Here is a 22486-nt window from a genome sequence, read left to right on the forward strand (position 1 = left end):
AAAATATATAGTATCATTTATTTTGTGACTTGCAAAAATAAAAATATAAGATATATATATATATATATATATATATATATATATATATATATATATATATATATATATATGAGGTAAGTAACTAATATTTGGGATAACTGATAAAATCAATTGCTAGGGGCAGCTAGGTGGCGCAGTGGATAGAGCACCAGCCTTGAATTCAGGAAGATCCAAGTTCAAATCTGGTCTCAGACACTTAACACTTCCTAGCTGTGTGACCCTGGGCAAGTCACTTAACCCCAGCCTCAGGGGGGGAAAATAAAATAAAGTAAAATCAATTGCTTTAAAAAACAAGTGATAACCACTTTTAATATGAGAATACTTTTTGTAAAATTTTTTTTTAAAATGCCTAGAAATAGAAAAATGCTACAGGGCTTGAAATAATGTTTGAAATAAATAAAAGTGAGGGAAAGTTTCTTATTTTGGTGATTTTTAAGTTCAGCTCATCTGATATATATAAAACAGGTCCCACTTATTTATTCTCTTCTTTTGATTTTTGTTTCTAAACTCAACATGTCAAGAAAGAGTGGAGCTGTATAAATATAGTCAAAGTATGAGGCAAAGGAAGGATAAGAAGGAAGATTCAATCTTTTCTTCTCAACCTCAAGCCTTAGTAAAGGAGTGAATTTAATTAAGAATTTAGTCATAGATTCCTGATGTCTGCCTTGCTGCTGAAGAAGAAGGACCAAACTGGTCCCAGGTGTTTCTAAAAGCATCACAGATTTAGAACAGGACAGAACCCAAGAAGACATTTCATCCAATTATTTAATTTTACCGATAAGGAGGCTGTGGCCCAAGAAATGAGATTCCCCAAGCTCAGATAGGTATTAAATAATAAAACCAAGATTTGAACACTGATCAATGACAGAAAGATAGATGAATATGTAGGTAGACAGAGATAGAGAAACAGAGAAATGAGACACAGAAATAGATAGAAACACAGAGAGAGATAAACAGAAGTGTCTGGATGGATAGATGAATAGATAAACAGAGAAATAGATGGATGGATAGAGATGAATGGATGAATATATAAATAAAAAAAGCAAAATTAATACATGGATGAATAGATGATTGGATGGAAAGATAGAGATAATGGAAGGGATAAGATAAACAGAAAGAAATAGGTAGGTAGATAGAAAGATAAATGGATAGGCAAGTAGAAAGATAAACAGGTAGATGAATTTTGAAGGATAGAGAGATAGAGAAGTAGATTGATATATAGGTAGATAAGCAGAGAGAAATGGATAGAGATGGATGGATAAACAGAAAAATAAACTGGATAGATGGATGAATGGAAGAATAGCTAGATGGATAGACAGACAGATAAATAGATATGAATAGAGATAGATATAGATGGAGAGATAGAAAAATAGGTAGATGGACGGAACGAAATTACAGATCAATATAGACAAATAGGCAGGCAACATTTATTAAGTGCTTACTATGTTCTAGGCATTAAGGATACAAAGAAAAAAAATAAGGAATCCTTCCCTACTTTCAAGGAGCTCATATCCTAATAGAAGATAAAGCAAAATGGGGAGTTGGAAGCAGAGTAAGAGTGGTATTGAGGGAAAGTGTTAGAAGAAATCAAATAAATAAATATGTATAAAGCAGTTAGCACAATATTTGGCATATAGTAGGTACTTTATAAATGCTTATTCTATTATTTCCTTCCTTCACCTCTTCCTCTACCTTCCATTCTACTTCCTTCAGAAATTTCAAATTAAAATACCAAAGATAATTAGAAAAAGTACATCAAAATAACAATACATCATTCACTTGGTCAAAGCATGTTCTAATTCACATGAATTTAAGATATAAATACTAATAGTCATGTAATCTAATGGCAGATGGGAGAAAGATAACCAGATTTGTAGTCAGTGAACCCGAGTGTGAATCATGAAGTTGTTATTTGTCCTGAACACTGGCAAGTCAATTAGTATATTTGAGCCTCAGTTTCTTCATCTATAAAGTGAGGGTTGTTATCAGTTGCTATGATTTTTATCAGCAATTTCTAGCTTCAAATATTTTGTTTTTCATCTTCATAACCCTAGTTTACAATACTGGCCAAGCTAAAACTAGAATGGTATGATCCGAGAACCAAAATTTAGAGTTTATAAAAATTCAAATCATGCAATCTTTAAAAAGTAGAGAAAACATTATAGATTAATTTTCCTGCTTGTTCAAATGAATTTTTCCCTTAATTATGTATTGCATTTTTAACAACTTAAATTAGAGAATTGACTTGAAGATATTATTTATACTTATTTGCTCCAGGCACAATTCTTATTGCTTGCCCTGGGTGTCAAAATCCTTAGCTGTAGGCTTTATAATTTGACAACTATCACAAACCAAAATGAGTTGATCTTATTAAATTACCTCCATTTGCAGAGGCCAAAGGGAATAACAAGTATATAAAAAAGGAAATTATTCTTTGCTTTTGGAGCAACTGTATAGTCAGTATTATAACAATTTCTCTATGGTTTTATCAAAAGGAGTCAATAGCATTCTAACATTTAAGATTTACAAAAAAAGTACTATGTCTTTGAATAAAAAATTAATTGCAATACTTTTCTTTGGACTTAATCTATTATTAATCTGCATTTACAACTTCCACTAAATGTGAGGGCAATCACAATCTGCTAAAAGATTACAGTAGACCATTCTCTTAGCCATGGAGTAAAGTCTAATCTCTTCTCCTTGCCAAAGTCTGGCAGTTTCTGAACAGCTAAAAATCATGAAGAAAACATTGAACACCCTAATGAAGGTTCTAAAAGTGAAGGAAACATCTGAAAAATTGTTGATTTTCCTCTTGTAATATAAGTTTATATACTATACCTGTCCCTTACTAAGGGTAAGAAAACAAGGAACAGGGGAGCTATGATACAATTCTCAATCATGAGTATACCTTTAGCTATATGAGGGCATCTTTTAATTTTTGTTAAAATACTTTTCTTTTTTATTATTAAAACTTTTTATTTACAAAGCATATGAATGGGTAACTTTTCCAACATTTACCTTTGCATAACCTTTTGTTCCAAATTTCCCCCTCCTTCTCCTCACCTCCTCTCCTAGCTGGCAGGCAGTCCAATACATGTTAAATATGTTGAAATACATGTTAGATCCAATATATGTATACATATTTTTACCGTTATTTTGTTGCACAAGAAAAATCAGATCAAGAAGGAAGAAAAAGAAAAACTGAGAAAGAAAATAAAATGCAAGCAAATAACAACAGAGAGAATGAGAATGCTATGTTGTGCTCCACACTCTGTTCCTATAGTTCTCTCTCTCTGGGTGTAAATGGCTCTCTTCATCACTGAACAAGTGGAACTGATTTGACCCATTGCAGTGTTGAAGAGAGCCATGTCCATCAGAACTGATCATCATATTATCTTGTATAATGATCTCCTGGTTCTGCTCATGTTTTTTTTTTTTTTTTTAGTTTCAATTTTATTGATATCTCCTTTTGTTTTTAGAATTTCAAGTTTAGTATTTGATTGGGGGTTTTTAATTTGCTCTTTTTCTAGCTTTTTTTAGTTGCAATTTATTGATCTTCTCTTTCTCTATTTTATTCAAGTAAGCATCTAGAGATACAAAATTTCCCCTTATTACCACTTTGGCTACATCCAACAAACTTTGGTATATTGTTTCATTATTGTCATTCTCTTGGATTATTAATTGTGTCTATGATTTGCTGTTTCACCTATTCATTCTTTAGGATGAGATAATTTAGTTTCCAATTTCTTTTTGGTTTATTTTCCCCTAGCCCTTTATTGAATGTAATATTATTGCATCAATTAAATTGAATGTGATTTTATTTGCACATGAAAAAAAATATTTACTATTTCTTCCTTTCTGCATTTCATTTTTAAGTATTTATGTCTTAACATATAGTCAATTTTGTATTTTTTCCCCTATTTTTTCTTTCTTTTTTTTTTTGGTTTTGCTTGACTGATTCTTGTTGTATCATTGAATCATTTGTTTCCATTTGTTCAATTCTGAATTTTAGTGAATTATTTTCTTCATTTACTTTTTTAAACTTCTTTTTGTAGTTGTCCAAATGAACTTTTAAACAAATTGTTTTGCTCTATGGAATTTTCTTTCCATTTCACAAATTCTGTTTTTCTGGTAGGTGCTTTCTTTTTTTTATTATTTTATCAAATCTATCTTTCAATTGAGTTATATGCCTTTTCAAACCCTCTTGCAAATTTTTCATTTCCTTTCCCTATTTTTCTTCTAGCTCTCTTTTAAGATCCTTTTTAATTTCTTCTAGGAGAGTTTTCTGTGGTAGGAACCAGGTTATATTGCCTTTTGGAGCTTCATCTTGAGACAATCTGCCTTTAGTCTCCTCAGGGTTTGAAATCTATTCTTCTCTTTCACCATAAAAACTGTCTAGCATCAGAGTCCTCTTTACTTTTTAACTCATTTTAAAAATAAATAAATAAATAAAAGTTAACGTTTGCCTTTAGGGCAGGGGAGATTTTCCAAGTGGCAGCAGCTGGGCTGGGTCAGTGCTGATTCTCTCCCAGTGCTGGGTGGGCGTGGCCAGGCCCCTTGAGATTCAAGCATTTGGGGTTCACTATTGATCTTTTGTGTTTGTGTTAGATGTTTTATAACTTCTCTGTTGATCTACTTGCTTTCAACTAGGGCAGAGTGGCCAACACTGCTGTAGATTCCTCCCTATAGATTCTCTCCCACCCAGAGTCTGCACCGCCCAGGGAGTCTGCACCAACCGGGACTCTGAGCTGTTGGTGCTGGTATTTGTCCTCAGCTGCTTGTGCTTCGCTGCCTCCCTCCTTTTCATATCTGTTTCCTCCACGTAGATTCTCTTCCATGTGGAATCCGTACCACCCTAGGCCTCTGCACTGTCTGTGCTGGCATTTGTACTCAGTGGATTGCACAGTCTGCCTTTCCTCCAGTGTCCAGCTGAAACAGACCTTTTCTGGCGATCTTTGAAATAATTTTCTGCGGATAATTTGTTGCACTCCCAATATTTTTGGGTTCTGCCAGTCCAGAGCTAATTCAGAGGCTAGATTTTTAAATTAGTGTGAGGGTTGTAGAGAAGGTCAGAAAGAAACGTGTGTTGTCTCTGCCATCCCAAAACACTTTTCTTAGTTTGTTTCTATTTCATTGTTCAATTTTGCTAGTAAAGCTAATTATTGCAATGTTTCCAATTTAATCTTTTAAAAAACTGTTTAAATACATTTTTGTGTTTACATTACCTACCTTTCTCAATAGAACTTTTTACTCTCCCTTCCCCCAAAAGCCATCATTAATAACAAAGAATTAAGAGAGGAAATGATTCATGAAAATCAGCTAACATATTGGAAAAATTTGACAAATGCAATGTTCCACACCCAGTCTTTCACTTTTGCAAAAAGCCTTCTAATTTCCCTTTTTTTGAAAGAAGAAGGAAAAGGCTTGGTCAATATAATTTCTAAAAAATTAAATTTCTGTCCAATTCAACTCTGATTGTGCTAGTTAACTATATTATATTCCATATTCACATCACAAAATATATTCTTAAACCTTTTTTTTTTTTAAATCTGTGCTGTTGTTCACAAGGGAGACTAAAAAGGTTCAGCATCATAAAATTAGAGAATGTTCATCGGATTTGCGAATGGCACAAACCTCATAGAGACAGCTAACATTTTGAATAATAAACAAAAGAATCGAAAAAGATCTAAATAGGTTACAATAGTCAAATTTAGTAAGTCATAATTTAACAGGAAAATGTTCCTACATTTGGGTAAATAAAATCAACCTGCAGATATAGCATGGCAGGGGTATGATAAAATAACAGTTTGTATGAAAAAGAACTAAGAATTTTAGTGATCTGCAAGTTCAATATTAGTCAACAATGTGAAATGTCAGTCAAAAAAATTTATATGATATTAGACTTTAGTTTGTTGTTTTTCAGTTATTCCAGTTGTGTCTCACTGTTCACATCGCCATTTGAGGATGTTCTTAGCAAAGGTAAGAAGTGATTTGCCGTTTCCTTCTCCAGTTTATTTTCCAGATGAGGAAACTATGATAAACATGATTAGGTGACTTGCCTACAATCACACAACTAATAAGTGTCTGAAGCCAGTTTTGAATTCAGCAAGATGAGTTTTCCTGACTCCAGGCTCTGTGCTCTATTCACTCTGCTACTTAGGTGCCCATTAGAACTCAACAAGAGGATTAACTGTTAACATGAGGAAAGCCAATCTCTGTCTTGTTCAGATTCTAAGTGGAATACTATGTTCAGTTCTGTTCATACTTTCTATTAAGGATGTTGACAAGTCGGAGAAAGTCCAAAAATGAGCAATGAGGATGATGAGTAGACTGATGATAACACCATAAGGGATAACTTGAATGAACGAGGGATTTTTAACCTGGAAAACAGAAGAACTGGAGAAATATCATGACTGATGTATCCGAATAATTGTTATTGGAAAAGAAGGATTAGACTTACTCTCTTTGATCTAAAAGCAGATGTAGAATTGATATGAGTGTCAATTAAATTGTTTGTTATGCTAAATAAACATAGCAAGTAAATCTGAGATTCTTTTAAGCCTTAGAAATTACAGGGACCCATACAAATGTACATACACACACACACATACATACACACACATATAGACATATGGAGAGAGAGTCTAAGAAAAGTTAATCCAATCCAATATATATTTGAAAAACTATGTAAGAGGTTACTTGATCAATAGCATAAAGAATAAATTCATTCTAATGAATGATATTATACAGTACTTTAAAGAGCTATCTTACTGGACAACAAAAAAAGGTTACAATCATCTGGAAGTGGATATCTTCAATATAGAGAAGATCTAATCCAGTTCCAATTGATCAATGATGGACAGAATCAGCTACACCTAGAGAAGGAATACTGGGAAATGAGTGTAAACTGTTTGCATTTTTTGTTTTTCTTCCCAGGTTATTTTTACCTTCTGAATCCAATTCTTCCTTTGCAACAACAACAACAAAAAGTTCGGTTCTGCACATACATATTGTATTTAGAATATACTATAACATACTTAATATGATGGGAATGCCTGCCATCTAAGGGAGGGGGTGGAGGGAAGGAAAATTAGGAACAGAAGGGAGTGCAAGGGAAAATGTTGTAAAAAATTACCTATGCATATGCACTGTCAAAAAATGTTATAATCATAACATTTTTTTTAAAAATTACAATCATCAAGGATTCATTTTCTGTGTTGTTCATATGTATACAATTCCTTAAGTTAGGAATGATATGGATTATATAGAGGATAATTTAAAAATTAAAAATTTAGCTTTTACTCCAAATTTATTTTGCTTTTTATTTACCTTCTTTTAAGAACATCATGGTTCTTTGAGATTGAGGGAAGGTCATTAAAAGAGATCTCACCTCAGGGAATTACTCATAGTATTAAGCACCAAACTGTATTTAAAAAAAAAAAAATAAGTAATTTGCAAGAAACATTTTAACAAAAGAAATAGACTCTGAAGGGGAAAAAGTGAAGGTATTTTTCAAATTAAAATCAATAATAAGGTTGAAATGAGAAAATATCACAATGATAAGTCAAGTATATTTTATTTTAATGGGAAATTTACAGCTCAGCTGTTAAAAGTCAATATTTGCTTATGCATTATAATTTTAATCTCAAAGTGGCATACGCAGGCTGAAACGAGGTCATTCTGCTGGCCTTTATTTTTTAATCTTTTAAATTTTTCATGTTCTGTTTACTTATTTTCTACAAAAGTTAAGATACTATATGCACAAAAACAGAATGATGAAAATACCAATCTTTCTTTCTCTTTGTTTCTATTTTATTTATTATATTGTTACATAAAGAGAATGTTTTATTTTAAGACCTAGATTCAAATAATTTATGAATTGGGAAGACTTCAGAAGGTATCACCTATTTTATATAACTTCTATAACACATCTAAGAGTGGCTATCCATCATCCATCCACTGAAACAAGGAACTTGGAATCTTACAAGGTATTTTCTTTCTGCTGAGTCAAAATTTTTATCCTAATAATTACACACTTGTCTTTGCTTTGCCTAAGAAAACTAAGCAAAATACTTTAAATATAGTTTGATTTAGAACTAAAAAGAATTTTACAGATCATCTGGTTCAAACTCCCCATCTATTTTATAGAGGAGGAAATTGAGGTTAAAAAAAAAAAGTGTAGAGATTTGGTCATCAAAGTTCTTTGTGCATTTGAAGGCAGTGATCATGGCCCCCATTTTCTCTTCTTGAGGCTAAACGTCCTCATTATCAAGATTAAACTCTTTCACAAAAACATTAGAACTGGAAAGAATATCAGAATTCTAGTTCAGGGTTCTTAAATTTTTTTGTATGTGACAGACTTCTTCAGCAGTGTGGTAAAGCATATGGACTCTTCAGAATTATGTTTTTAAATTCATAAAATAAAATCTATATGATTGTAAATGAAAATGATTATGTTGAAATATTGTTACCTCTATATGGATATATACATATATACATATACAAACATATGTCTGTGTATGTGTGTGTGGATGTATATGAAAACAAATTCCTATCCTTGGGCTAACAACTCACCTCTTTATCTAAAAACAAGCACTGCTAATAAAACTCCCTTGGCCCTCCAAAACCAAAATCTAAAATCAAGAAAGGGGAACAAGTATCTGACACAGAGTATAGCAAAGCTAAAACTAGAACCCATGTTTACAGACTCCTGTGTCTCAACCCTATTTTGCAATGAGCATTTATACCTAGTTCTTAGTAGCTTGTTGGTCATTTAATGTTCACTTAGTCAGCACTTTAAAAGTAGCAGAAATATTATTTTGGGTTTTTTAAAAGTATTATTCTAAATCAAAAACCAACTAAAATAAACATTTCCACTTAAGAACAAAAAAGACTGCATTCAAAATCATGAATATCTATTATGAACAGCTTCTTTTTCCTTTTAAAATATATAATAAATTCAACATGCCAATTTCAAAGCTATCCTGCTTGTCTATGTTTCCTCCTGGTCTAGAAGAAGCACTGTGTAAGTATTCTTTCTTACCAATGTCAGAAATAGAAGTATGAAAATTAAAACATATAAACACATTATTGAACCTTGTAATACAATATATAATTTATAATTATTCATGAGATTGAAATTCATAGAACAGATAAATTAGTGGGCAATTATTTTTACTATAAAAGGTTACTGTAGCATTCTAGTAAAAAGCAATTTCTCTTAGTGTATCAAAATATTTTCTTATGGAGGCCAAATGACCACAAAACTTTAAACTTAAAGAACAGTAGCAAGGTTTATCATCTCTAAAATTATGCTATAAATTAATGGGAAAAATTATTTAACCCATACTTAATATTTCTAGAAACATATCTATAAGTTTTTGCCTTTCTTTTTTCCTGTGGGTAGCTTAACACCATAGTTTATACAAAATAGGTCATTAATTAATGCTTATAGATTTGACTAGACTAATGAGAAGAGAAAATGACATGCATTTGGATTCAGAACTCTTACCTTTTATCTAAAAGTATATCTACAAGTATAATACAAATTCTATAATATTCTCAAAGATTGTTGTCATAAAAAATGCACCTCAGGCAAGATTCATTCACTTGTGTTATTTTTTGTTGCCACTGTTACTATCATTTTAACTTTCAGTACAACAGTAGACATTCAAGGTCTAAACATATTCATTGTTAGGTTGAAAAATAAATAAGAATAATGCTTTTCTGAACTCACTTTCTTCTTTTTCCTTTATAAAAGACCAAGAGCATGAGACTAGGAAAACTTTCATTAATAAAGCTACTTACGTCAAATTCAAGCAAGTGAATCCACTTAATAGCAGTTGACAGTTAATATTGATATTCACTCCTAGGCAAGTGATAAAAAGGTATTGACAAATGTTCAATGATTTACTGTCCAACTGTTTTCCCAGAGTTATATGAGAGTAATTTCACTTTAATTTATAATTTACATATGATTATATTATAATCACAAAGCAGATCTAAGAAGATAATTAGAATGAAGCATATTTATGGTCAATTTTTGTATAGGATCCATGAACTGCTGAGAAGAAAGTATATTCCTTCCTATTGCCATTCAGTTTTCTCCAAAGGTCTATCATACCTAGTTTTTCTAATGTTCTATTTACTTTTTTAATTTCTTTCTTGTTTGTTTTGTGGTTTGATTTGTCTAAATCTGAGAGTGCAAGGTTGAGATCTCCCACTATTATAGTTTTACTGTCTATTTCTTCTTGCAGTTCTCTTAACTTTTCCTTTAGAAAGTTAGATGCTATACCACTTGGTGCATATATGTTTAGTATTGATATGGCTTCAGAATGAAGCATATTTAAAAGAAAACTTTATTTTTCTTGCTTTTTTGCAATATTATTAATATGGAAATAGGTCTTGCATGATTTCACATGTATATCAGGTGTTATACATTGCTTGCTTTTAAAATGAATGGAAGAACATTTAGAGAGAGGAGAGAATATGAAACTCAAAATTTTAAAGTAGAGGTTAAAATATTGTTTAAAGAAGATAACAATTTGTTTTTATTATCATGGGACAAACGTTTCAAAATGCAAATGCCCTCACATTTCCATTATAAATATCCAATCCTTCTGAAAACAAGACTGTATTGCAGTAATATGGAGGGTGATAATTAACAACAATGCATTTAAAAAGCATGACATATACTTATCAGTTTTGGACTCTTTTGGGAAGAGTTCTTGTATAATTTATTAAGTTTTCATTCTTGTGAAAATAATCCTTCAATTATCAAACAACGAATACCTAAGAGCCTACTATGTGCTGAGTAATAGGAATACAAATGCAAAAAATTTACACCTTTATGATTATGACTCCCAAAGCCACATCTTTGTCCTAATCTCCAATCTGTAATTTCAATTGTATAGGGGCTTTTTCACTTGATACCTTAAAAATCCAACAAGTAAAAAACCAATCTTACTATTTTACCTATAAATCTTGTTTTTTCCTAATTTTACCATTTCTGCTGATGTCATCACCATTTGTCCAGGTACTCAGTCATTTAACTTTTCTCTCCTATATCCTCTGCCTGTAATAATTTATCAAGCCTTATGTCATCAGCAATATATGTCTCACATGCATTTTTTCCTATTCATCTTCATTGTTTCCATCCCAATTTTGGTCCAAATAATGGCTTACCTCAGCTGGCAGTTCTGCATTTTATCTGTCTCCAGGCTTTCTCTTCTCCAATCCAGTGTTCATTCTGCTGTTGAGGTACTCTTCTTAATGTGTAATTCTGAACATGTCACTGCCCTCCTCAAAAGTCTTAAGTAATTCCTTACTATTTATCAAATAAAATTTTAATTTGCTACTTTAGTACTTAAGGACCTCTATAATCTGTCATAATTCTATCCTTCCAGGCTTATTTCATGTCATGCTTTTTCCTGCAGTATAAACTTTGGCTAAGCTATTCCCTTATTTCATTTTGAATCTTCTCCTTGACTCTCAGATTAGACCTAGAACTTTACAAGTGGGAATAACAATGAGAAAAAAGCCCTAGCTAACTGTTACTTGTAGAAATATGAGTCTTACATATTGGTAGAATCATTGCTAACATTCATATAGTGCTTTGTATATACCAGGCACTGCACTATAATCATTATCTCATTTGATCCTCATGACAACCCTGAAGATAGATACTATTATTATCCTCTTGTTCAAGAAGAGGGAATTAAGGTAAGATGACTTGCCCAGGATCATACTGCTAATAAGTATGAGAGGCTAAATTTGAACTGAAGTATTATTGACTCTAGCCTAGCACTCTAGCCACTGCACTACCTGGCTGCCCCAATTTTTGCATAGAAGAAAAGAAAAAAGATTTAACAAGAGTATATAAGAATGATAATAGAGAAATGAATGGCTGACCTTCAAATAATTATATTATCTGGAAGAAAAACTAGATTTATTCTGTATGATTTCCAAAATACAATTAGCATCAATGATCTGAAATACTAAGAAGATTTTAGTTCAGTATATTGAAGGGGGCAGTTGGGTGGTGAAGTGGATAATATATCCCAGTCTAGGGCCAATTAGAGTCATTTTCTTAGGTTCAATTACGCCCTCCAATACTTACTAACTTGTGTAACCCCAAGCAAGTCACTTAACTCTGTTTGTCTCAGTTTTTTTCATCTGTAAAAATGAGCTCAAGAAGAAAATGGTAAATCAGTCCTGTATTTTTGCCAAGAAAACCTCAAATGAGGTCACACAGAGTCAGATATGATAGATAACAACAATCTTAAGGAATGTTTTCTAAAATTTAGATATATTTGGAAACTGAAATGGACTGTATTGTGAGATAGGACATTTTCTAGTTACTTGAAAAATCTTTCCAATTTGTAATAGATATTCTAGGTAGCTATCACAGTTCATAAAATGTTGTATCTGGAATAAGAAAGACAAGTTTAAATCATACTTCAGAAGCTTACTGGTTAAGTGACTTGTTTAGAGTCACAGCCTCCTTTTAATTTACGTTTTTTTCCTCATCTGTAAAATGGGATAGTAAAAGCACCTACCCTTAAGGTTGTTGTGAGGATAAAATGACTTAATATTTTTAAAGCTCTTTGCAAAACCTAAAATACTATGAAAATGCTAGTTGAGTGGTCAGTTATATTGGAAAATTAATATATTCCCATTCATCTCTAAAATAAAAAAACAAAAACAAAAACAAAAACACAACCTTAGAGCCAGTTGAACTAGATAGGTATTATTACGAATATGCTTTTGATAATATATTAAAGAGTGCATCATCTAGCATATTCATAAGCCATTAATGGTTCAAGAGTGCAAGCTTGCCAAAAAAATTAAAATGCTATATATCAAATTTGGAAGATTCCTGACCTTATTTTCTTGGTGAGATGGAGATTTTAGAGTAAGGTGCAATTACCTCTCTATACTGCCTCTTTCCTTCAACTCCTAAACTTTGTTTCAGGCCAGGTGTGAACTGTTCTACCTTGCTTGCTAATCTAGTTCTCCCCAGGAGTTGTTAACAGTAATCAGTGGTAATCAGTGAATTCACAGACCTCTTAGCCTAGCAGCTGTTTCCTGGAGTTCCCTTGAGTGAAAAGGTTCTGCCATAATAGAATCTCAAGATACCAAAGCCATGTGATGGAAGCAGAGACTCCTTTCTGAGGATGACTGGGAAGGTTTTTCTAATCACAGCTAGCCTTTTGCAGACAGTGAGTAGAGCATTGATCCTGAAGTCAGGAAGACCTGGGTTCAAATCCAACCACAGGCACTTGCAAGCTAGTGTGATCCTGGGCAAGTCACTTAAACCTAATTGTCTTAGTTTCCTCATCTGTAAAATGAGCTGGGGAAGGAAATGGCAAACCATTCCAGTAACTTTGCCAAGACAACACAACATGAATGAAACAACTAAACACAAAACCAAACAGTGATGAGCCATAAGCCTGGCATGGGATAGAGGAAGGGAATACAATTTCACTATCTGATTTTTGAGAGAAAATGGACAAAGATGAACATAGAGGCCATATGAACTTAAAACCCAGAGTTTGTAACCTTTGGGAACAAGAAAAATTTTGCCAAAGCTTATAAGGGAAAAATGTGGATTTTGAGTCATATCTATCTATGACTTTGGTCAAGCTTAAAGTTAATAGGACAAATCAAATGTTGGTTAACAGGACAGGTGGATCTTCTTTGTGGTTGAAAATGAAACCAGGTTGCTTTACTATTAGAGTGTTGGACTTTGTGATTGACTGAAACTACTCCTTAGCATGGGGAAATAAAACTTCTTTCAAAATGGCCCAACTCAATTTCATTCCATACATTTGTTACATGAATTAATTTGGGGGATTAGTATATTATAATAAAATAGTCATACAGAAATGTTATTTTGGTAGACGTCATATTGTTTTGATTTTAACTGAAAAATTTCCCAAAGTAATGAATGTTTATTCTAGTCCTGTGGGCATAATAAAAACATTCCCAATGATCAAGTTGAAAACTCTATATGTATATATGTACGTATATGCACTAGCATGTCTGGGTGTGCAGATAGTTTGTAAAATGGAACTTATACCACAACGGAATCTCAAATGGCTTAGTCTGTTTAGATATAGCTTCTTCCCATGGAAGAGGAATAGGGAGTACTAGTTAGAGGGAACTTTATCTAATCTAGAAAATCAGCTAGCTCTGCATATTGTAAGTTAAAAGACTATATACTTTCTCTGTTTACTGAGCATCACAATTGTGAAACTCATTTCTTGAGTTCAAACATTTATTTTGACCTACCTATTATAAAGATTTGGTTCCAGATTACTGATTCTGTCTTCTTCTTTGTATCCTGCTTATTGCTTTACCACAATTTATAAACAAGCCTCTTAGTTTATGTTCTTTCCAAGCAATCAAAACTGATTCATTCACCTTAACTCCAATTCCCTGCATCTACAATCTACTTGCCATGGTTCCTTCAGTTGTCATGTCAGACAATTTTGTTTTTGATGTCCATTTCATACACAATGTGCCCCTGCCTTTGGACTTTAGTGACTTTGGTCTTTCATTCTTGTGAGCTCCTTGAAATGGATTCTGGTCTTCTTGTCATTAATTTTCCCAAGACACTGAGGAAGAGCAAAGCAGACTTCTGAGTATTCACTGCATGCTCTCACAACTAGATTCACCCTAGCATAGAAGCAGGAAAACCAAATAATCAAAAACATGTAATAAGCACCTGCTACATGTGCTAAGCACTGGGGATACAAAAAACAGTTCCTTCTCACAAGAAGATCACGATCTAATGGATTCAGAAATCACAATCTTAGGGTTGAGAATACTTGTGGAAATGTATGATAGATTTAGCATGATTCTCAGGTTCTTGTGGCAGAGGGTACTTTCTAAACTTTCAGATTACAATGCTTTTAATAAGGAGGTGAACAAAAATTTTAGGGTAAGCAATCAATATCAACCATATTCTCTGTTCCTGTTTGCTTCATATCCTGATCATGGAGATGCATTTTCTTTTATTATTTCCACAAATAATTTTAAATATAATGTTTGCTAATCTTTGCCTGACTCCAGCTGACCCATCCCTAGAAAAAGGTAAATGTGGAAGAGATCCAATATTTTGTCAGAATAATTAAATAATATAAATAAGTAACTAAAAATACAAAACCCCTTAAACATCAAAAAAATTTTTAAATATAAAATAAAATGTCCACTAAAATAAGCAAAAAATTAATTCGACTCAATAAGTCTCAGATTTGATGTAGTTTGAGGATAATCAAGAGCATATAAACCTAATTCCATCTCACTGTTTGTCTACTACATTAGAAAACTTCAATGGATAAAAATGAAATAGGCTATTCTGCATTGGAATTCACCATGATAATGTTATAATGATAGAATTATTTAGTTCAGGATTTTGAACTTAAACTCTAAATTCTTTTTACCATAATTTAAATTAAACAATAAGAACATGTAAGAATAATTTTTATTGCAATTTTCTTTCCAATTTATGTCATTGGGATTCTATGATAGAAATGGAAATTGCATGAGTAAACATAAGACTATAGTTGCAGAACTCCCACTGTTGTCCTTGTTTGAAGAATTATTTCTCAGGAAAAAGTATTTTAAAGTGATAGTCATAAATGCCAAATAAATGACTTTTATTTCTATCACTGGACAAATCAGATTAAACAGAGGTGCAAAAGGACATTGTGATCATTATATAGTTTTATAAATATGCTAATTTTATACAAACATGTAATAGGAGCTTGAGAAATAAATAAAACTTAGGAGATTTGTAGTTGGAGATGTCTATCTGAATGACATACATTCCCTTTCAGGACTGAGAAGATTTGGAACTATTTCAATCTGTGATCTTGAAGGAGGATTTGAATCCCACCTGAGGATGCTAAAAAAGTGCGCGCACACACACACACATACATCCCTCCCCACCACCACCACCACATACACATAAGAAGCTGATTAAGAGAAAGAAGTAGGTTGCAGAAACAGCCTCTAACTAGAGCTAAGCTAGAGTTAGTGACATAGGAGAGAGAGCAAAAGAAGGCTGATCTCTGCAGATCTACTAAGCCCAACTATCTTGGAACACAGGACCAAAACAAAAGCTATCTGTTATACTCCAACACTTCAAAGACTAAATAAAGCTTTTCCCCAAAATCTGATCTTTTTCTAACTTCCCCTCCTCATATCTGTTCAGTAAAATACACTATAATATGCTTAGATCAATTCTTCTACCTAATGATTCCTATATAGTTACTTTGCTTCAAATGTTCAGTGGCCAAACAGTTGCCTATTTAAAACTAGGACAGAGAGCAAAATTTAGTATGAATGTTGTTTTTTTCCCTAAGGGCTCTGAGTTATTGTTACTGTACTAATATTTTGTCATCTGATGAAAATTCCACAAAATAGCAGGGAAAGTAGTCATCATGGACCAATGGACATTAATATTGCCCTTAGGCCAAACGTGATCAAGCCGTAGTAATGTAATGACTAAATAAGTCTCCAGTCACTGATGTGAGGAAGGAATGGAAGGCAGGGAGAAAGTTTGTCAAGAAAAACTTGAGAGGAGCATATTTGGGTGAGATTCAGCTTTACCTCCTCCCAAAAGGAAAGAGGAAGTAAACAGGACCGTATCTACTGCACTACCCACTGTTGTTGCAAAGAAAAGTAATGAGATTTTCTAAAAAATTACTTTGCCTCTGCAAAGTTGGTTGATATACAGGTAGCTAGAATTTAAATGGACAGCTAGCAGCAAGGATTTTGAAATATTTCATTTCTCTAATACTAATAAATACAAATAGTAGAAGATTTAATTTGATCATTTGTCTTAGACTTCCAATTCAATATAACAAATACTAGGTACTGATCTTATAAAGACTGCTCTCAGGCAGCTTACATTCTTTTAAGTAGATTGGAATAGGTAATTACTATTATCCTCATTTTGTAGAGGAGGAAGATGAAAATTAAAGGGACCAAATAATTGCCCACTTGAACACAGGCCAGTAGCTAGTAAGGTTCTCAGGCAATATTCAAAAGAAACTCCCTGTCCAGCACTCTAGCTAGTGACTTTAGCAGCTAACTATAATACAAGGCTAAAAATGATAAGGATAAAGGTGAGATCCATACAAAATGCTATAATGCTATTATTTAAGAAAGAGGAAGACTCTTTGAATGGGGAAAACAAGAATTCAACATTGAGGAAGTAGACTTCCTCCTTCCTACCTTCCAGGTAGATGTCTGAAAAATTAAAAATGAGGAGTAAATGCATTCCAACAATGGTGGAAGAGGAGGTGTGTATTTGTCTTTGCAAATGCTGGAATGTGACATGATGAGTTCATGGAGAAAAATTACAATTCACTTTGTAAGAAAGTAGAAAATGTAAATTGGAATAAAAAGAAAGCAAGCTAGAAAGGATAATATAAAGGCCAAAAGCTTAATTTAATTGCTAGTCAGATGAATCTGCATTTCATCCAGAAACAATAGTTAGCCACTTAATAAGAGAGTAACAAAATCAAATCTGTACCTTAGGATTTTATCATATTTGTGACTGATACAATGGCAAGGAGTAAGTCCAACTACTGACAAAGAAACCAATTAAGGAGGATATATCAGTATTCCAGGTGTGTGGTAATTAGTGCCTAAATTGGGGTGGTAGTGACTGAATAGAAAGAGAGATACTTGAGAGATGCTGAGGAAGAGTGAACAAGACATGGAAACTTTATTGGCTTATGAGAAGGGATGAGGAAGTAGGAAGAGTCAAATATACCTTCAAGATTTTGAAATTGATGATTAAAATGATGGTCTCATCAACAGAAGCAGAAATGTGGAAGAAAGGTGAATTTAGGAAGGAAGAGGGATTAATTTTTTAACATATTGTGAGTGTAAAGTACTCAGAGTTGCAAAAGTCAAATCTCCCAGTGGCTAGAAATAGTATTGGCGCGCAGGGGAATTGTGGGCTATAAATATATATATATGGATTTGGAAGCTATTTGGCAAAGATAATAACTGACCCATATGATCTAATGAAATTTCTTATGTCACATGGACTCTTCAAATCTCAGCATCCTCATCTATCTCATCTAAGAAAAGGATAGACCAGATAATCCAAATCTATTTAACCTTTTATGATTCTACAACTGTGTGCTTAATGCTTTCAGAATGAGGACAGAGACATTGTTGAATATGTCAGTAAATATGTTAGCTTGGAAGAATTAGCTATACAATGATTGATAGGAGCATTAAACTGCAGGCTCTCTGAGAGTTAAGATGAGTACCATGGCACAGACAGAATATGGAATACAAAATGCTTGGTGACAGGGCACAGAGAAATAGATACCAGCCCCTAAAACCATATAAACCAGGCCAGTTTGGCTGGATGGGAAGCATTCATTTTCAATAGGAACACAGCCCCAAGCTAAATCTTTCAATGCTATATCCCATTTCATTTGCGGATGTATCTGTGGTGCTATCTAAATCCCAGTACAATAATTTATGAACACAAGAAAGCACACAGTACATTTTAGAGACTCCTGTCCAAGAGGAAACAAAATAAAAAGGTTAGGGTATAAAGAAGAGTTCATTCCCTATGGGTGCTGGATAGTCAGGGTTTTATTAAAAAATGTACAAAGGGGATTCTGTGCAGGATTATTTTCTAATATAAAATTCAGTCACATAATTTATCTATATTGTAAATACATATATATATATATATATATATAAACATCAAAGCATATACTCTCAAAATTTTATGAAATATAGCTGACAATAATATAGTTATAATGTAAGAGCCTTGGGGGACCATTTAGGTGAACATCCTCCAAATACAGGAATTCATTCAGCAAAATCCCTGATAGATCAACATCTAGTATTTGCTTCAATAACAAGGATTAGACTATAAGCTTGTTGACTACAGGGACCAAGATCTTATTTATATTTGTAATTGTCCTAACATTTGGCACAACACATTGTCTATAGTAGGAAATAAATGGGCAAATACATGAAAGAATGCATGAATTCATTACTTTATACAAGCATTCTACTTTTAGATAGTTCTATTACAAAGTTATTTTCTTACAGTAAGCAAAAATCTGCCTCCCTCTATCTTCTATCTGCTAGCTCAGTAAAAGTTCTCTGCCCCAGAAGAAAAATGACTAATCCCATATTAATTTCCTACATTTTATTTTATCTGAAGGGCAGTTAGATGGCTCATAGTACTGGGACTAAGGAAAGAAGACTCATTTTCCTAAATTCAAATAGGGTTTCAGAAACTTAATAGCTATGTGACCCTGAGCAAGTCATTTAACCCCATTTGCCTCAATTTCCTCATCTGTAAAATGAGCCAGAGAAGGAAATGGCAAAGAAACCCCCAAATGGGGGTCATGAAGAGTTGGACATGACTGAAACAACTGAACATGACTGAAACAACGGAACAAAAAATAAAACCAAAAGAAAACAACAATCTCCAAACTTTGGTTAAATAGCTCTCAAATCCTCTCCACTCTCCCTTTCCCTATAGATGATCTTATCGCCTACTTTATGAGGATTAATAAAGCTAAAGTTAAAGATTATTAACACAAACTCTCTCAACTCTTCTCCTCTTTACCCATCTTTACCCATTCTTTCTGATCCTTGGCAAGGATAATTCTGTCTGCCCTTGAGACCAAGCATTCTTATTTCTTTTTTTTAGATCCGGCTCAAGTGACTATTTCTTATTCTTGTTCCCTCTCAGTCCTCATTGTTAATCTAATCTTTTCCACTGGCACTTCTACCAATCAATTATGGTGTTTATCTTATTCTATAAGTAAAGACATAAAATTCTGACTGATTCTGCTGCCCTCTCAAAGCATCATTCTCTGTCTCTCCTCTGATTTTCTGCTTGACTTCTAGTTTATAATTATTCCTACCATTTCCTCTGTTAAGTCCCTTCAATCTGGCTTTGTGCCACTGAAGTTGAGATCATTAATGGCTTCTTAATTTTCAAATTATAGTGCTCATTTTTCTTGACCATTTTGAATTTGATATCAAAATATTTTCCTCTTTCTTGATACTTTCTTCTGCCTTGGCTTCCATCTCTTGGGTTTTCTAACTGTGTGACTGTCCCTACTCACTCTCTTGGTTCATATGCTGTCTCTATAGCTTCTTGATTATCACCCATGAATTGATCTTCACCATTTCTCTTTTTCTTATTTGGCAGTCCCAATGATTTCCATGGCTTCAGCTTTCACCTCTAGGCAGTTGACTCCCAAATATATATCTCCAATCTGTTTGCTGTGCTCCACTTTCACACTTCTAATTAGCTATTGAAATTTTAAACATAGATGTTCTGTGTTAATTAAAGTTCATAGGACCATAGATTTAGAGCTTAAAGGACCATTGGGAGCATTTCATGGAACGGTGAATAGAGCACTATATTTGGAATCAGAAAAACTTGAATTTAAATCTTGATTCAGAAACTTACTAGTTATGTCATCCTATTTAAATCTTTTAATTTCTCTGGGCCTTAGGATCTTTATTAATAAACTTAGAGGGCTGGGATTTAAGAATTTCATAGGTTATTTTATTTGAATCTTTTTCTCAAACCAATCACATTCAAAGTTGTGTTAAACATGTTCTATCTTGAAGACTATACATTACTCAAACATAGAGAATATGGCTTTTTAATCTTCATATCACTATATCACTGCAGAATCAACACATTAGAATTGTGATGCTGAAGAAGACTTTTGAGTGTCTGTTGGACAGTAGAGAGGTCAAATCAATACTTAAAGAAAATAATTCAAGTTATTCACTTGAAGATCAAATACTGCAGATGAAGTTTAAATACTTTGATTACATAATGATAAAATAAGACTCACTGGAAAAGACCCTGATGTTGGCAAAGACTGAAAGCAAAAGGAAAAATGGATGGCAAAAGATACATGGATTGACAGTGTCTTGGAAATAGAGAATATGAACTTGGACAGATTTTGAGAGATAGTTGAGGACAGGAGGGACTGGTGTCATATGACCATAAAGTCACAAAAAAATCAGACATGACTGAACAACTGAAAATAACCACAATCCTTAGAGCCTAGTCCAGTGCTCTGTACATATTGCATATTTGTTGATTTTTAAAAAATGCATTGAGTACTTTTTAAATAAAAGTCTGAAAAATTGACTACAAATTTGGCATTTCTAAAAGTGAATCCTATACTTATGCCCTTTCACTTACATTTAAATTGGAAATATATATTTCCAGAGGAAAAAAAATGTTGCTCTTGTTTAAAACTCAGAATTGGGAAATATTCTTCTATCAGGATCCATAACATTACTTATAGCATGAACTTGTCTTGCATAAACAAATGGCAACAAATATAAATCAATTAATCATAAAATAGAGAAAGAATGTTGACAATATGTATTGCTACAAGGCTGTGGCAGGTTTGGACATATAGCCTAACAGAGGAACAAGATATGAATCCAGATTACTGTAATTTATTTATTTTTAAGGTAATGCCAGATTCTTTTTTTGAAAGGGTTATTAGAGTAGTAGACCTGGAAAAGCTATTGCTAAAGTTTACACAGATTGTAGAAAAGAATTCAACAAGGTGTCATGGCTATTCTTGGAGGGTGTGGGGAGAAGGAGGAGAATAGCAATGTGGGCTCAGTCAAGAATAAATTTAGTTGGGTTTAGAAATTAATGAGTTACTATACTCAAGGAAAAGTTATTAATGTCTTCATATCAAAAAACCTCAGAGATCTCTGCTTGCCTCTGTGCTACTCAACATTTTTATAAATTTATAAGTATTTTTATGAAGGCAGAAATGGCATGCTTATCAAAATTATAGAAAGCACAAAGCTAAGAGAAATTGCTAAACATATCAATATTTAAATATGTAGTCTAATCTAATAAATTGAAATAGCATAGCAATAGCTATAAAGTTTTACTTTTGAGTTCACAAAAGCAACTTCATGAATGAAGGATACGAAAAGTATGACTAGATAGGAATTCATGTAAGATCTGGAAAATTTACATAGATTGTAAGCTCAATATTGTGAGTCAACTGTGCCATTCATTATGGCAGCTAAGATAGCTAATGTAATTTTAAACTGCATTAATGAAGCAAAGAATCCAGGGGCAGGGAGAGATTCTGCTATTCTCTCTACTCATCAGATATCTGAAATATTACATTCAATTATGAATAAAATCTATATCCTACAAAGATCACTGATAAGCTAGAGAGGCTGCAGGAAACATAACTATGATGTTGAAGGGCTTCAAATTCATGCTATATAAAAAATTGGCTGAAGGAAAAGGTTTAACCTGAAAAAGAGAAGACTTAGGGGAGATATCATAATTGCCTCCAAGTATCCAAAGGCTGTCATGTGGAAGAGGGAACAGACTTGTTCTTCTTGGTCCCAGAAGGCAAAACTAGGTGTGGTTGGA

The 22486-nt window shown here is 33.0% G+C and overlaps 1 protein-coding gene across 5 annotated transcripts in view; it reads right to left on the reverse strand.

Annotated features, from left to right (window-relative positions):
• The window catches only part of PTPRZ1 (protein tyrosine phosphatase receptor type Z1), a 224910-nt gene that overhangs the window by 130041 nt on the left and 72383 nt on the right, over positions 1-22486 (reverse strand). Inside the window, exon 1 of one of the 5 annotated variants that reach the window (XM_074268134.1) lies at positions 11224-15409. The exons of the other annotated variants lie outside the window; for them this stretch is intronic. The gene's annotated coding sequence lies outside the window, so the exon portion shown is untranslated. Of the gene's footprint in view, positions 1-11223; positions 15410-22486 lie in introns of those variants that run through there. 5 annotated transcript variants of the gene reach the window in all.

Source organism: Sminthopsis crassicaudata, chromosome 5 (assembly GCF_048593235.1).
Source record: "Sminthopsis crassicaudata isolate SCR6 chromosome 5, ASM4859323v1, whole genome shotgun sequence".
Lineage (NCBI taxonomy): Eukaryota > Metazoa > Chordata > Mammalia > Dasyuromorphia > Dasyuridae > Sminthopsis > Sminthopsis crassicaudata.